This window comes from Pseudochaenichthys georgianus, chromosome 13, assembly GCF_902827115.2.
Source record: "Pseudochaenichthys georgianus chromosome 13, fPseGeo1.2, whole genome shotgun sequence".
NCBI classification, from domain to species: domain Eukaryota; kingdom Metazoa; phylum Chordata; class Actinopteri; order Perciformes; family Channichthyidae; genus Pseudochaenichthys; species Pseudochaenichthys georgianus.
This window is the reverse complement of record NC_047515.1, coordinates 29,449,645-29,466,229: the sequence shown is the minus strand read 5'-3', so window position 1 is coordinate 29,466,229 and position 16,585 is coordinate 29,449,645. Positions and strand designations below refer to the sequence as shown.

The 16,585-nt window shown below is 37.3% G+C and overlaps 1 protein-coding gene across 1 annotated transcript in view; it reads right to left on the bottom strand.

Moving 5' to 3' along the window:
* Window positions 1–16,585, bottom strand: part of LOC117457585 (leucine-rich repeat and fibronectin type III domain-containing protein 1-like protein) — a 220,192-nt gene that overhangs the window by 153,270 nt on the left and 50,337 nt on the right. The window lies entirely within an intron of this gene.

Below are 16,585 nucleotides of genomic sequence, written 5' to 3'. Positions count from 1 at the left end.
TGCGCTAGTTTATTTTTGTTTAAGATGACGGCTTATTTTATAATCTTGTCAGAAGTAATTTGTTAAGCATCACTAATAAGATCCCTGCAGCATTGACAGGCTTATCAAATCAGATATAGCTAATCTAATGCTTAGTGTAATCAACTGACCCCTAAATCTATACCACTACTCAGAAAGAGAGGTTTGGTTAATTGCATTATTGAAAACAGATGTATGCCAAGTCCTGCCTTATTGTTGTACATGTTTGTACTACCAGTTCAAGCTATATTTCTGGCCTGGCTCTGGCAGTGTATATCTGTCGATCCTCTACTTTGGTCCATTAAGAAATAATGCTTCTATTATTTAGTGGTGATTGCAATGAATTGTGTTGAATAGCCGCTGTGCCAAAATGTATAATGACTTTTCTGATCATTTGCCCACCTCCCTATTGCTTGTATTTGTTTGTGAAATGCGTCGTTTAAATTGATTGGCAAGAATTCAGGCATTGTTGATCCTTTAACCTCTGATATATTAACAAGGTTTGGCTGCAGAATAAAAACAGCGGCTTCTTGCTAAGTTCAGACCAATTTCAGCTTTCTAGAGTCATTTCACTACAGTACAGTATATGCCGTACATTGCTGCTGCTTTTGTTTTTGGCGTAGACTCAAATAACTGATGCACCTGAGAACAGCCTCACAGAGCAACCCTGTCTCCTAAAAATTACGTTCCCACAGAACTAAACTGCATTCTCAATTACGTTTAGCAAGAAACGTATTTTCTCCTACGTTACGTTCGTTATGAACGTATCTCAAATACGTTTATTTTCTACATATCTTCTAGAAGCATATTTTCTCCCACGTTACGTTTCTTATGAACGTATCTTAAATACGTTTATTTTCTACATATCTTTGCCATTTATTGTCTTGCTTATAATAATGATAATAGTCATTTATAAATATCATTTTAGAGCACACATTTGAAATCAGTAGGCGAGGCTGTAATTTCGCCAGCTGTTACTCTCATGAGTGAGGCAGAAAATAATAGTTTTTAACATGCCAAAAAGCTGCTGTGTCGTTTATTGCACCTCAAACATTAAAACAAATCCAGAGTTACGTGTTTCTGTACTTCCTCTAAGAAGAAAGGACAGTAACAGAAGATCTCTGTGGCTTCAGGCTTGATCGCCGTTCAAATGACAGCGTTGGTTTGCCCAAAAGTGAGCGGGGATGTAAAGTGACGATTTTACTCTCATCTATTATTCAAAACCATTCTATTTATTCTAACGTAAATTACATGCCAGTGTTTTATGTTTTTATTTTAAATCGTATAATGTCAGACTTTTTTTCCCGTCTGTGAGGAAAAGAAATGAGGCTTTGAGCCTCAAAATACTAAAATCTGTATTTTTGAAAATCTTTTTTTCCTTATTTACTCAACAATAACACACAATTATCCTTGTTTTTATTTATTCATTTAATTCTATAATCTTGGGCTTTTTAGCCGTAAATAAAGTCACCGGAAACAGACGTAGGCCTATAAGGGACATTTTGAGGATACACACAAACCCACTGAACAGATTACCCAAGATCCTCAGCTTGAAGCTCGTTGATTGGATGTTTAGCCGCAATGCATGTTGGGATATGATGTTAATGCGATATGATATCCGAAAAAAATAAAATAATAATAATAATAATAATACTTTATTCCGAGTGTTCTTGCTTTTCTCTTTGGAAGTCATCACATAACGGCATTGTAATACACAGTTCGGCTGCATTAAACATTACACATCTGCTGTAGTTCTTTATTTATAGAGCCCTGATGAGAAGACTTCTGGAAAAACAGGAGAACTGCCGCCAAAACTGAATATTCTTTGAATATAAGAATGTAAATACTGAGTTGAGAGAATAGTCAGGGAATTTGGGTGATGGGAGACACATCTATGGAATCACAATTTCAATAGCTTACCATTAAATGACGGATATGCCTTTCTGTCTGTGATGTTTTACAAATCAGATATTAATGTGTAGAAGTAAAGCATGATAAATAGTATAGCAATATCCTGTAAAATTATGTAAAAACATGAATAAAACTACACATCTTCAGATGTTATACATACATAAGTGTCCTAATACAAAGTTATTATTAGTATGCTGTGTGTACCTTGTGTGCACCGCCTAGTGGTTAAAGCACGTTATTGAATTATTTTTGTTGAATAATGTTATTTTTGTTGAATAATGTTATTTGATGAAAAAAATATTAAGAGTACATACTTTCATAGGGGGAAAGTAGAAGGTCTGTGATAGAAATATAGAATATAAAAAATCAAGAAGATACTGTAAGTGATCTCTACAATAAAATAGTTTAGTGCACGATGTACAAAGATATTAATAGGAGGATGTGCAAAACATACAAACTAATGAACCTCTATTTAAACATTAAATAATACTTTAGGTTAAGGACTTCTTTCAAATAAGAAAAACACTTGGGGGTATCTATCTACAGATAAATATTAATCCTGACAAAGTACTTAACGTCTAATGTATTGCTTTCCTGCAATGTTAACTATGTTGAAGCACTTATTTTAACTGATATTATACACATTAATTATACTCTTATGTATGTAGATAGTATAAGAAATGTGCAGAATTTGACAGTTTAATGGTGGAGGAACACACATATTGATAGATGTCTTGTAATTAACTATTAGTAGAGAATAACGAGTAATTAATATACTTTATAGAGATCTGCAGATAAATGTTTAGTCTTCTCAAGCACCAACTATCAAATATCTCACCTGATTGTTGGCACTTGACAATCACCTTTCCCTGAATTTTACTCAGGTGTAACTAAAGTCTGTTTTAAAGGTTGTTTATATTTCACATCATTAATCAGAATCTGCAGAGTTACTAAAGTAAATGTAGTGGAGTAAAAATACCAGGTTCACCTCTGAATTGTAGTGGAGTAGAATATATATTAATGCTTTCCATTATGGATACAAGCGATTTTCACCCATGTAGTAATTACATGTTTTAAATGTGTACACACCAATGTGTTTCCTATTGCCTAAACCTCCAGGGCTGTACACAGTTTAATACTGTCAACTTCTAATTTTTGGAAAAACGAAAACGTCTTTTAAAACTACAATTCCCAGTAGAGACGTGCCATAGAGAACATGTTGCGAAACACAATAGCCAGCATGTGTAGTTCTGGGGGGGCGTTCAAGTCCAGTTTTGAATAGTCTGCCGTGGTTTCGTTCTATTTCAAAGAGCTTGACGCTCGGCGTAACCTTGTCGCACTGCCACTCCAACATCCAATTACAGAGCTTGAAGATTAATCACGAGGTTTGTCAACGGGACTGTAGTCCCAAACGATAGCTGGGGATTATGGGTAGTGTAGTGTCTTCGGCCATCCTAAACTGAAATGTTTTTCGGATATCATATCGCATTAACAACACCACATCTGGCGTCACAGAGATCTTCTGTTACTGTCCTTTCTTCTTAGAGGAAGTACAGAAACACGTAACTGGATTTGTTTTAACGTTTGAGGTGCAATAAACGACACAGCAGCTTTTTGGCATGTTAAAAACTATTATGTTCTGCCTCGCTCATGAGAGTAACAGCTGGCAAAATTACAGCCTCGCCTACTGATTTCAAATGTGTGCTCTAAAATGATATTTATAAATGACTATTATCATTATTATAAGCAAGACAATAAATAGCAAAGATATGTAGAAAATAAACGTATTTAAGATACGTTCATAAGAAACGTAACGTGGGAGAAAATATGTTTCTAGAAGATATGTAGAAAATAAACGTATTTGAGATACGTTCATAACGAACGTAACGTGGGAGAAAATACGTTTCTTGCTTAACGTAATTGAGAATGCAGTTTAGTTCTGTGGGAACGTAATATTTAGGAGACAGGGTTGCACAGAGCTGCTAGCATGGCAGTAGATGCTCAGTCTTCTCAAGACTTAAAGGGAATAACTTATATTATCTCTGCTCTAGCTCATAGGTGGCAGCCTTTGCCTTCCAATAAACTTTAAGAAGTTACAAATCTAAACAAAATGTATCCATTTAGGTATTTTGACATAAACCTTGTTAGATATGCCAACTGTTGAGTACACATTTAGTGATCAATGATCTAAAATGTATTTACTCTCATAGTTCGTTGCACAGTGTGTGATTAAATTGTCACACTAGGTTGCACTTTGGAGTGCAGAGCACATTTAACACATGACAGGCACATATGAGGGATTTAGCTTGGAGTATATATTTTCCATAACAACAATGTCACGGTTTTGGCAGTATCAGCTTAAATTTCAACAGCACCATAATTACAAGAAACCTGTGTTGAGGAATGCTAATGTCAAGATGAGGCTTAGGACCCTTCCTGTTAGTACTCCTGATTAGCATAACATATGGTTTAGCATTAGTGGTACTTTGGCTTTCACTAGGCCCATCATGACCATATTTAACATAATAATTCCTTGTGAAAGAGTCTATTATGCTTAAGAAGAAACAGTTCATATTCCCTCTCCCTATTGTAAGCAAAAGGGTAGCTGTATGCAACCTTTTTATACATGAGGCTCAATATCTAATATATGAATTAGTTAGTTTTAAAATCAAATTGTTACACATGAACAAACATGAGGGTAGCCTACTTTCCCAAATGATTTACTATGGATATCATTATGTGAATATTCCTTTTTCCTTTCCTGTTATTCTCCTTTTATGAGCAGTAAAATCAGTGAACAGTATGGAAGTATCATTCTATCTGAGTGTGGATGGCTCACCACAGGTGCACAGATATCCACAGATGTTCACAGGTTTAGTCTCTGCAACAGTCGGTTGTCAGGTTTTAAAAGTGCATGTAAACAGCTTAACAGGATAAGCTTCAACCTGAGTATGGCCAACAGCTGATTCACTCTGAGCAATATTGTCAGTTAATGGCAACACCTGGCAGAGAGGGACAGAGAGGATGATAGCATAGGAAGCGGGAGAAAAGTCATTAATCAGACAGTCGGGGTGACAGCACGCCTGCTGAGCCTCCACAGCTACTTCTCTCTCTCTCTCTGTGTGTGTGTGTGTGTGTGTGTGTGTGTGTGTGTGTGTGTGTGTGTGTGTGTGTGTGTGTGTGTGTGTGTGTGTGTGTGTGTGTGTGTGTGTGTGTGTGTGTGTGTGTGTGTGTGTGTGTGTGTGTGTGTGTGTGTGTGTGTGTGTGTGTGTGTGTGTGTAGGTCATTGACTAGGTCCCCCCGTGCGGTTCTGGGATTTTTGCTCACCGTTCTTGTGATCATTTTGACCCCACGGGGTGAGATCTTGCGTGGAGCCCCAGATCGAGGGAGATTATCAGTGATCTTGTATGTCTTCCATTTTCTAATAATTGCTCCCACAGTTGATTTATTCACACCAAGCTGCTTACCTATTGCAGATTCAGTCTTCCCAGCTTGATGCAGGTCTACAATTTTGTTTCTGGTGTCCTTTGACAGCTCTTTAGTCTTGGCCATAGTGGAGTTTGGAGTGTGACTGTTTGAGGTTGTGGACAGGTGTCTTTTATACTGATAACGAGTTCAAACAAGTGCCATTAATTCAGTTAACGAGTGGAGGACAGAGGAGGCTCTTAAAGAAGAAGTTACAGGTCTGTGAGAGCCAGACATCTTGTTTGTTTGTAGGTGACCAAATACTTATTTTACTGAGGAATTTACCAATTAATTCATTAAAAATCCTACAATGTGATTTCCTGGATTCTTTCCCCCCCATTCTGTCTCTCATAGTTGAAGTGTACCTAGGGTGAAAATTACAGGCCTCTCTCATCTTTTTAAGTGGGAGAACTTGCACAATTGGTGGCTGACTAAATACTTTTTTGCCCCACTATACATACACTATACATACTCTGCTTCCGAACACCTTACAGGAGAAAAGTCTCAATGTGTTCCAATGGTTTGGCTGCATCTTCGCCTTTATTTCACAAGCTCCACTGGTCACAAGCTTCCCCCTCCAGGAACTGCACTATTTATATATGATTCACTAAGTAATTAATTTTCTGCCCAAAAGAGTCTGCCAAAAAGGTTGCCATTGTCCTTTGACATATCCTGTGTGATTATGCTAACATGCCAAGTGTGTTTAGTGTACAGTGAGTCACATAGTAAACACCATTTGAATACTAAGATGTCTCCCTCCTTTTCTTTGTCCTCTCATCCAGGTTGTTCTCTCGCATCTGTCTCATATGCCTTTGCCTTTCACCATCATCTATATCACATCATCGATCTATTCATCGAGGAGTATTTTTTTTTAGTCAGTTTATTGAACATGTCAGAAACAAAAACATACAACAATAATATATATATATATATATTCTCTTTTTTTCCTTTTTTTCTCACTCAAATTAATAATTAAGTACAAAAAAAAAACAATAATAAAAAAACAAAAAAACAATAATAATTCTCAGATAGTCTCTGTCATGTTCAACAGGGGCAAGAAGAAGCTTAAAAAAAACTTCCCCCTACCCCCTCTAGCATATATGTTTCTTATAAATAAAACATTAGGTCATTGTCATCAGCGACATGTTTGTCTTGTTAATTTGTTTGCTTTTTGTTTTTTTACAAAACAATCAGAAATAAATTACTTTTACAATTACAAGAAATAACAACACATGGGATTGTACAGGTCCTGTTCATAACCATTAATGATTTGACTCCTAAATAATACTTTCAGTTTAGATAGACTTGTACAATATTTCAGTGCATCATTACAGTTATTCCACAGACTAACACCTTTTGATGAGATAAAGTTTGGCATTTGTTCGTAAGGGTGTTTTTTTGAAAATGCAGTTTCCTCCCAACATGTGCATGCTTTCTCTCCGTGTGAAAAGTCCCTGGATATTATGAGGTAATTGTTGATTTGCGGCTTTGAACATAATTTGAATAGTTTTATAGTCAACCAGGTCTTGTAGTTTTAGTGTTTTTAGTTTAATGAACAATTTATTTGTAGGTTCTCTGTACGTAGTTTTATGTATAACTCGTATGGCTCTTTTTTGCAGGATGAAGATAGGATGTGTATTTGTTTTATATGTGTTCCCCCAAACTTGCACACAATACATCATGTATGGAAGTATGAAGGAGCAGTACAGCATAAACAAAGAAGCTTGATTAATTAGGTATTTGGCTTTATTCAGAATTGCTATTGATTTGGATATTTTGGCTTTGATATAGCTTATGTGGTTTCCAACTTAATTTATTGTCTATGATTACTCCAAGGAATTTTATTTCCGATACTCTTTCTAATTGGACGCCATTTATAGTGAGTTTCTTCTCTGTATTGGTCGATCGATTCCCAAATATTATGAGTTTGGTTTTGCTTGCGTTCAATGTTAATTTATTTTGGTCAAACCAGATCTTCATCCTGCTCAGTTCCTTATCTATTGTGACCAATAGCTGTTCTAAATCGTCCCCACAGCAGAGTAGACTTGTGTCGTCTGCAAAAAGAATGGTTTTAATCATTTGTGATACTTCACATATATTGTTAATATACAGAATAAATAGTAATGGCCCCAAGACTGAGCCCTGAGGCACCCCACATGTAACCTGCAGTAGTTGTGATGTATGGCTTTGTAGTTCAACGTACTGTTCCCTGTTATGTAGGTAGCTGGATAGCCAAGTATTATCAGTTTAATCATCAAAGATTGCAAATAAATGACTTATTGACTAACACTGTTCTCTTGTTACACAAACATTGTGCCTATCTTGAGTCATGGCCAGCCCCACCACTTTGTCAGGCTGTAGTGAGTTATTTCTCATGACTTCTACTGCAATATTACCAATGTACCATTGATATTACAGTTGCAAGAAAAAGTATGTGAACCCTTTGGAATTACCTGGATTTCTGCATAAGTTGGTCATAAAAGGTGTTCTGATCTTCATCTAAGTCACAACAATAGACAAACACAGTCTGCTTAAACTAATACCACACAAACAATTATATGTTTTCATGTTTTTATTGAACACACCATGTAAACATTCACAGTGCAGGGTGGAAAGAGTATGTGAACCCCTAGGCTAAAGACTTCTTCAAGAGCTAATTGGAGTCAGGAGTCAGCCAACCTGGAGTCCAATCAATGAGACGAGATTGGAGGTGTTGGTTAAAGCTGCCCTGCCCTATAAAAAATACACACCAGTTTTGAATTTGCTATTCTTAAGAAGCATTGCCAGATGTGAACCATGCCTTGCACAAAAGAGCTCTCAGAAGACCTACGATTAAGAATTGTTGACTTGCATAAAGCTGGAAAGGGTTACAAAAGTATCTCTAAAAGCCTTTGATGTTCATCAGTCCACGGTAAGACAAATTGTCTATAAATGGAGAAAGTTCAGCACTGTTGCTACTCTCCCTAGGAGTGGCCGTCCTGTAAAGATGACTGCAAGAGCACAGCGCAGAATGCTCAATGAGGTGAGGAAGAATCCTAGAGTGTCAGCTAGAGACTTAAAGAAATCTCTGGCACATGCTAACATCTCTGTTGACGAATCTACGATATGTAAAACACTGAACAAGAATGGAGTTCATGGGAGGACACCACGGAGGAAGCCACTGCTGTCCAAGAAAAACATTGCTGCACATTTGAAGTTTGCAAAAGAGCACCTGGATGTTCCACAGCACTACTGGCAAAATAGTCTGTGGACAGATGAAACCAAAGTTCAGTTGTTTGGAAGGAACACACAATGCTATGTGTGGAGAATCCAAAGGGTTCACATACTTTTTCTTGCAACTGTATGATACAGTCTTTTCCCCTGCCATTACACCTACTGTGAGAGAACCACAAATATGCAAGCAAAGCTATCTGAGCGCTCAAGATGCATGCTGTAAAAAGGGAGGAAAGTAAATACTTGTTGACAACATTTCTCATTAAAGTATCTGCCGCTGGAAATGTTTGCTGCAAGCAATATTTCTACTGCCCCCAAGCTCGACAAATTCCATCATAGCAAATGTTGCATTGCATAGACAGCAAAAACAAAGGATAGCTGATTTGCTGACTGATGCCAAGGCAGAAAAGTATTAGATAGTGACAATAATGATAGAGATGAACACAAATAAGGTCACAACAGTATATAGACAGTAAAATATTTGCATTATTCAGGGTATTTTGTAGGGAAACAAAATAAGAAATGATTCATGTGTACATTAACTAGCCAGTAGACTACATCAATCATTGCTACACAAATCAAATCAAATCCAATCTTTCCATAGAGCAGTGCTCATTGAGTTGTCAAGTCTTAATATGTATTAAAGGAATGATAAACAATTACATATTGAAACAATATCATGATTAAGGCTCTGTCATCAGTGTTGAAATTGTTTAATGAGTAAAAGGTATGTCATATAAAAGTGCTTTTAAGACTAAAGTTGCTATATAACTAAAACATTGCTATATAAATATAAAGTCAATTTACCATTACTGTATACAGTATCATAGCAAAAAGAGGTATGGTGGTTGTACCAAAACTAAACTAAATGTGAAGGAAATCCAATTATTTTGATGACCTCTTATACTGTAAGTTAAGGCAAGATCTAATTTCCACCACTCATGGACCACACCCACCTTTTCTGACTTTGTTAGTCGTTGAGACATCGTACACACGTAAGTCCATAGCGTCTTTCACAACATATAAGTTTAAGGTTCAAAGATGACCGTTTTCATCGAGTAGTTAAAATGTTTTGTTCACTTTAGTTCAAATTTCATTTCAAACTAAATTTCTAAATAAAAAAACAAGCAATTTTTAGAGGTCAAACTGGTCTTTAAATGAAAGGACAATATAAGACAAATTAAGCTTGCAGGGTGTGTAAAGGACAGGGATAGTTGGAGGTTGAGGAATGGAACAACCTTTAGGACAAATGTTGCCCTTCTCGTCTGTCCTGAAGCCTTGGACTTGGCTCTAAAATATGTCCAGTCTTCTCTGCCTACTTTAAATACACTTGTATAAACGTAACTTAAACTTAAGCGAATATCTAGAGTCTAATTTCTCACAAGAAAACATATAGAACACAATAGGCTCGTGGGATAATAGGATTATGATATATATCATAAACCTATTATCACAACAGCTAATTCTAGTTTATCTATTTGAGAAGGTTAATATTTTTTGCATATTTAGAAAGTGTTCAATGTGCTAATTAACCTGTATTCTGAGCCAGAAGATGTCATACTGTAAAGAATGGGAGTTTAATAGGTTATTAAAAACACTATTGTAATCTTGGTTTTCACCAAGCCACATGAACAAAGGGAAAAGAGGGAATGGCATGAATAAAAAAGGCTTCAAAATGATCATCTTAGAGCTTTTTGTGTTCAGATGTGAATACAGTTGTTTCACCAGGGAGCTTTGCAAGAACAAAAGTGATCTATTGGTTGTCAGACCTAAGAATAACTCTTGATATGGCACCCTGTCAGCGCACATGCACACACACACATGCACACAGGCAGGCACACACACACACACACACACACACACACACACACACACACACACACACACACACACACACACACACACACACACACACACACACACACACACACACACACACACACACACACACACACACACACACACTTAAAGAGCACATACCAAGCACTTTTCACCAATTCTCACACACCCTTTCATGACCCTACTCAGCATGCAACATGAGTAACATCCTTGGTTGAAGGAGACACAGCTTTAATTTTAAATTGTGTGTGTGTGGGCGTGAGCATGTGTGTGTTTATGCCTCTATGATATGAGCGTTTGGCTATCTCTATCTTTCATTTTGTATTAATGTATCTGCTCAGGTGTATTATTTATAATTTTAATTATTCTAGATGTTTTTCACACATTGAGTACAAAAAGGTACCATTTCAAGGTTAATGCTGGAGTGTCATACCAATAGATATAATGTATCCTAGTATGCTTTTGTAAAGCTGTTTTCACATCCGTGCTCTCCTGTCAACCCAGTCTCACGGCATTTCGTGTTCACCAACACGATTTTTAATCTATTGATTCGTGTTCACCAACACGATTTGCCCCTTTTTTTCGTGTTGCACAGCACGATTTTAAAAGCAATGTATTTCTACTGCCTGCAGCACGTCTTTTTCTCCGGTCGGGTCGTGGGAGACCGGAAGCTGTGTGGTTCATAAAAACATGTTTTTACTCAATATCAAGCCACAATTATTGCTTTTATTTTAAATCGTATAATTTCGGAATTTTGTTGCCGTCTGTGAGGAAAATAAATGGGGCTCAGAGCCTCATAATACGGAAATCTGTATTTTTAAATATTTTTTTCCTTCTAATTCGTTATTCTTTTCAAAATAACACACTGTTATTTACTCACCAATAACACACAATTATCCTTGCTTTTATGTATTGGTTTAATTCCATAATCTCGGGCTTTTTTAGCGTCCGTCAGGAACTGAATTTCAAAATAAAAATAACCGGAAACAGACGTAGGCCTATAAGGGACATTTCGAGCATCATTGCGATTGTCAACATTTCTGAGTTTAGGATGGCCGAAGACACTACACTACCCATAATCCCCAGCTATCGTTTAGGACTACAGTCCCCGTAAGGTTACGCAGAGCGTCAAACAGCTGTGTGAAATGGAACGAAACCACGCCAGACTATCCAAGACTGGATCGAACACCCCTCCAGAACTACACATGCTGGCTATTGTGTTTCGCAAAATGTTCTATGGGACGTCTCTACTGAACGTTTTCGTTTTTCCCACAATTAGAAGTTGCCAGTATTAAACACATTGGTGTTATCAAATGTAAAACATATAATTAATAAATGGGTGAAAATCGCTTGTGTCCATATAATGCGCAGCATTAATATATACCCACATGACAGCTCATTGTTACTTTGTAATTCTACTCCACGACAATTCAGAGGTTAACCTGGTATTTTTACTCCACTGCATTTATTTGAGATACTTTGCAGATTCTGATTAATTATGTGAAATATAAACAACCCTTAAATCAGACTTTAGTTGACCTGAGTAAAATTCAGGTAAGGTGATTGTCAAGTGCCAACAATCAGGAGAGATATTTGATAGTTGGTGCTTGAGAAGACTCAACATGTATCTGCAATTGACATGAATGGAAACAAGTAATAAAGTATATTCATTACTCGTTATTCTCTACTAATAGTTAATTAAAGACTGTATATTATGGCTATTTTGCACATCCCTTTCAAGATTTTCAAAGGTTTATTGACATATCATATACACAACTACGGTGTAGTTATGCAATGAATGAAACACTTGGGTCACAGGTTCCTCAACAGTGCATTACAAGACATCTATCAATATGTGTGTACCTCCACCATTAAACTGTCATATTCTGCACATTTCTTATTCTATCTACATACATAAGAGTATAATTCATATGTATAATATCAGTTAAAATAAGTGCTTCAACATAGTTAACATTGCAGGAAAGCAATATATTAGACGTTAAGTACTTTGTCAGGCTTAATATTTATCTGTAGATAGATACCCCCAACGTTTTTTTCTTATTTAAAAGAAGACCTTAATCTGTTATTTAATGTTTAAATAAAGGTTAATTCGTTTTTTTGTTTTGCACCTCCTCCTATTAATATCTTTGTACATCCTGCACTGAACTGTTTTATTGTAGAGATCACTTATAGTATCTTCTTGATTTTTTATATTCTATATTTCTATCACAGACCTTCTAATTTCCCCCTATGAAAGTATGTACTCTTCATATTTTTATTCAAATATTCAAATAATATTTGATGAAAAAAATATTAAGAGTACATTTAATGTTACATTATAACACATAAAAACAATAATTCAATAACGTGCTTTAACCACTAGGCGGTGCACACAAGGTACACACAGCCATAATAACTTTGTATTATTAGTGTAGGACACGTTTTATTCATGCTTTCACATAATTTTACAGCATATTGCTATACTATTTCAGACTCAGTATTTACATTCTTACATTCAAAGAAAATCAGTAATATCTTTAAAAACTACAGTCCTTTTATATCAGCTGTGCACCGTTATGGTGTAAATATAACCTATCTGTGAATTAGATCAAATGTAAAAGTCAGCCGAATTAGTGTTGATACTGCAAGGAGACGTATTGTGTGAAGAGAAATTGAAGATGTTGTTTAATTGTTGAATATATTTATGATTCACGTCAAGTATTCAGTTTCGGCGGCATTTTCTCAGTTTTTCCAAAGGTCTTCTCATCAGGGCTCTATAAATAAAGAACTACGGCAGATCTGTAATATACAATGCAGCCGAACCGTGTATTACAATGCCGTTATGTGATGACTTTCAAAGAGAAAAGCAAGAACACTCGGAATTAAGTATTATTTTATTCTTTTAAAATGTTTTCCGGATTTCATAACATATAAACACCAAATCCCAGCATGCATTGCGGCTAAAACATCCAATAAGCGAGCTTAAAACCATAGCTGAGGATTTTGGGTAATCGCTCGAAATGCCTACGTCTGTTTCCGGTTATTTTTATTTTGAAATTCAGTTCCTGACGGACGCCAAAAAAGCCCGAGATTATGGAATTAAACCAATAAATAAAAGCAAGGATAATTGAGTGTTATTGGTGAGTAAATAACAGTGTGTTATTTTGAAAAGAATAACAAATTAGAAGGAAAAAAAGATTTAAAAAATACAGATTTCAGTATCCTGAGGCTCTGAGCCCCATTTATTTTCCTCACAGACGGCAACAAAAGTCCGAAATTATACGTTTTCAAATAAAAGCAATAACTGTGGCTTGATATTGAGTAAGAACATGTTTTTATGAACCACACAGCTTCCGGTCTTCCTCGACCCGACCGGAGAAAAAGACGTGCTGCAGGCAGTAGAAATACATTGCTTTTAAAATCGTGCTGTGCAACACGAAAAAAAGGGTCAAATCGTGTTGGTGAACACGAATCAATAGATTAAAAATCGTGTTGGTGAACACGAAATGCCGTGAGACTGGGTTGCTCCTGTACAGACAGTATAAATGTAATGCCTCATTATAATGATACAGCCTTTTGAAATGTAAAAGTTTATGCTCCATTGTTCTCTTTTGAGCTCAGTCTAAGATATTTGTAAAAGTGGAGACTGTTTTGCTAATGCTATACTAATGGAGATCAGCGGAAAGAGGGGAACCAAGGGCAGATACTGGCTACCACTGCACTTTGATACAAGCTGTTTAAAAGCATCCATTAAGGACATGAGTATACTTATACTGTATGGGAAACACTGTTCAACATAACATATTATCAGAGGTATTTTGTTTCTTTTGAATACCTTTATAAACATGTCTTCCTACACTATCTGTCCGATATGTATGCAAGAAGATATGGTGCATTTCATGTGTGCACAGTTTGGTATATGCTTGTGTGTTAGCATGTGTTACACTGTGCATTTTCTATATGCCTCTCAGTTTTAGTGGCAGTAGTTAGAGCAGTGCATGAGAGTAGCCTCAGGACAAACACACACTGAGCTGCGGTGGCCACCATTTGCCACCACTCAGTTGTACAACTCGATGCTGGAGGGCACCCATTTAGCCACAAATGCAGTATAGCTTCTCACTGTTAGCAAGATGAATGCTATCACACCACTCTGTGAATATAGGGAAGGAAGAAATCGCAGACTATAGCGAAGGAATATGGCGAAAGAGAAGGAAGGAAAAGGAGAAATGGGATAAAATGGCGTGCTCTATAACTACATTAAATGGAATAGCAATTACAAAGAGACAGCAGAGAAACGCTCTGAAGCATCCACCTCAGCATCTCTCCCGCCCTCTGTCCTTCCACCTCCTCATTTATATTCCTCATCCTCATGGTGTTGCTGATCAGTTTCCGCTTGATATCGATTACTGCTATAACTGCACAAAACTCATCACATGCCCTCTGGGGTCACTCTCTCTGTTTCTTGCTTCTCTCCCACCCCCCCTTTCTCTATTTATTTCCTTCTCAGCTGGTTTGAATTTCAGAGCGGACTTCTTTATTTCTATCTTGAAAAACAAAAACAAGGGACTATAATCCCACAATAGTTTGTTAGACAGGAAGTGGTCTCCTATTTCTTCCCCCTGTGCTATCCTTGGGGACATAATTCCAGTAATGGCCTTGTGCTGTATATCGTTTATTATCTACTTATCAGTATTATCATTATTAGGTGCTCAGGCGGAGCACTAAGAGCCAATCTCTGTTAACTCATTTGTTTGTGCACTCATGTTTAATGCTTTTTGCAGTGTGACTGGTAAGGGATTTACGGTGGCCCTATTAAAGCTGCACGGAGTTCAGGAGCCCTGTGTAAGGGGAATACAGGTCACAGTTACAACAGAAAAGTGACGTAAGGTAAAGGAGAGCTGTGTCTGCCTTCACATGGCTGTCTGTCTCAGAGTTTTGGAAATTGTACAAGGACCCCCGCTGTTGATCAAACAAGTTAAATCAATGTCAGTCTGATGAAAGCTGTACCTCCCATATGTGTGTTTGCATTGAGTATGAGGAAACCTGGTTTTGTGTGTGTATATGGGACTGTCAAGTTAATGAAATAAGTTTGCGTGTGCATGCAGTTTAAACATATGTCGTTTTGTATGTTGTTTTAGTGATCTTGAAAATCATTCAATTCCTTATAAAAACAAGCAGATAACTCCCCTGTTCACACACACACACACACACACACACACACACACACACACACACACACACACACACACAGCTTGCAAAAGCAACCTTATTATGACACGACAGATGATAAAGTACGTATGTTGAAAAAGGACCAACAATGGTGCAACCTTTCTTGTATATGTTCATGCAGATTATATCTCCACATGTCTTTGAATGAGAGTGGTAGGAAATATGTGTTTACAAGCTGATCCAAGTAAGTGTGTGATAGGAAGAGATTCAGATGAAAGAGAACGAGGGACTGTGAGAGAGCAAGAAACCGGAGAGTGTGGCGCCCGGGAGTAAGTCGTTTCTGATGTCTATTAAATACAAACAGGAGTGCAGAGCACAACACAGGGGTACAAGCACAGTTGTACAATTGTACGTGTTGTATATCAAGACCCGCTACAGGAACAAGCTTTCAGTCACACAGCAGGCTGATTGTTGCTGCCTTCTCAACATGATTTTCCTAGCTGGTCTTGAGAGTGAACACCTTACAGTTAACAAGTCTGTCCCTCTTATCTCTGAACGACTCTTGCCTTCCCTACAGTGTGTTATGTGCTCCTTATTTTCCCCCTCGTATTCCACCAGTGATTGAGATATCGGGGAAATCTGCAGGGCAGTTCAGCTGCTCCTGTTCACAAGGCCCCGTGGGACGCCGCACGGCACCTCCTCCAAAATAAAATGCATTCTGCCTCTCTGTGTGAAGCGGGCAGGGGAGTGTGGTGGGGGATGTGTTGGCGATGGGAACACAAAACATCCTTGCACCTGGGTCCACTGCTGCCTAGCTTTGCCTGAACCTGGCATTAAGCCTTGTTGGCTGCTGAAAAAGGGTCAGTGTGTATGCTGAATGATGAACGAGATCTGCTAGACGAAGCACTTAAGACACTGATCTAAGATCAGGCCTGTTGCTACCAAAAGTAGAGCTTTATAAATTGCTCTC